Source organism: Halyomorpha halys, unplaced genomic scaffold, assembly GCF_000696795.3.
Source record: "Halyomorpha halys isolate HHAL.00 unplaced genomic scaffold, Hhal_1.1 Scaffold67.1, whole genome shotgun sequence".
Classification (NCBI taxonomy): Eukaryota; Metazoa; Arthropoda; class Insecta; order Hemiptera; family Pentatomidae; genus Halyomorpha; species Halyomorpha halys.
The window spans coordinates 39,707-41,648 of NW_027111562.1; positions in this window are offsets into that span (position 1 = coordinate 39,707).

Consider the following 1,942-nt stretch of genomic DNA (forward strand, 5'->3'; position numbering starts at 1 on the left):
CAATTAAAATAAACTCATATTTCAAGTATTTTCGTATGAAGAGAGTTAAAAGAATAAGACAATCCCACCCAACATTAGAAATAAAATGTATTGTTCATTTTATGAAAATTTTTATTTTCACAATTCACACATTGAAATAATTATTTTACTCACACAATTAATGCAATTTTAAAACAGGTTTTCGTGTTTAAATTAGTTGTAGATGATTAAATTTAAATCAATTAATTATTAGATTGTTTATCTGTCATATCAAGTTTTCATTTAATTATTTATATTCGAAATGAAAAATAATTTTCCGGCAATGCTATAATTAAACTTAAAATATTAACTAAATCTTTATTAATAAATCACTCTGAAAATAAAAAAACCATTATAGGTGACAAAAGGAATCATAAGCAAATTATATATAAAACATACTGACAACAATTTACATTATAAAATTGACTAGTTTATCAAAACTGTTTTATCCGGCATGGAACTTAAAGTTAATAAGCGTATATAACATAGTGACCATTTAAATAAATAAAATATAACATCTTTTAAAATGATTAAATTTAAATCAATTAATTATTAGATTGTTTATCTGTCATATCAAGTTTTCATTTAATTATTTATATTCGAAATGAAAAATAATTTTCCGGCAATGCTATAATTAAACTTAAAATATTAACTAAATCTTTATTAATAAATCACTCTGAAAATAAAAAAACCATTATAGGTGACAAAAGGAATCATAAGCAAATTATATATAAAACATACTGACAACAATTTACATTATAAAATTGACTAGTTTATCAAAACTGTTTTATCCGGCATGGACTTAAAGTTAATAAGCGTATATAACATAGTGACCATTTAAATAAATAAAATATAACATCTTTTATAATATTTAATTAAATCTGAACTATAATCCTTTTCTCTGTTTTAAAAAACATAAACAATAAATCAATCATGTATTTTTTAGCCTAAATAACATAAGCATGTCCATAAACATTCTGAGGTACAAAATACCCCAAGACCTTATTCTATGTGTGACAAAGTTTAAAGAAGTCACCTAAATAATTGATAATCAATTACAATTAACTATTTATCCGATTATAGATTCGTATACACTCTGTTAATTAAAAAAAAAACTATCTATCTTAAGAATTCACTTTTAATTTAGTTTAAATAAGACAAGTTAAATAATCGCATGGCATAGATTCTAATTAAATTATCCGAAGCAGGTATAATAGGTTTTCGTTCACCCAACTCGATTTAAAAATCAAAAATATCTAATCTATCTAATTAAAATAAAATAAAAAAATCTTCTGTAAACACTCTTTGATTAAAACTAAATTAGTAACCTAATGTAAAAAAAAAATAATAATAATACAAATAAAAACTTAAATACAAAAATTTAGATCATTTGTAAATTTTATTTCATTAATAAATACGAATTTAGGAATATGTCGAATATGATTCCACAATATATAAATTTATTAATAATCATAAAGGATGCATCATCTCAAAAAGCTCATTAAATCTAAAAGTGTAATCTATCATAATATAAAACTATTGTTCAGTGAATTGCTGTGGGTTTTTTTTCCCTCAGTTATATCTTGTTTTATATAAAAATATTGGTGCCATTGAATTGCTAAAAATATTTAATTTAGAAAATAACTGAAACTGAAATAAATTTAAACAAAAAAAAATACATAGAACTCTCTAGTTAGATTATCTGCCTTATGAATGGAAAGGAAGATTTGAAAGACTTCATCCTGGCTATAAAGGCTTATTTCAAAAGGAAGTCTAGCTCGTCCCCTCCATCCCTTACTCTCTTAGCAGCAACATATCTTCACTACATCTTACAATAAAATTATTAAATATACTTTAAAGAATATAAAATGTTGTAAGTCATACAATAAATAAACTTAATTATTAAAACAGGAATCTTGGACGA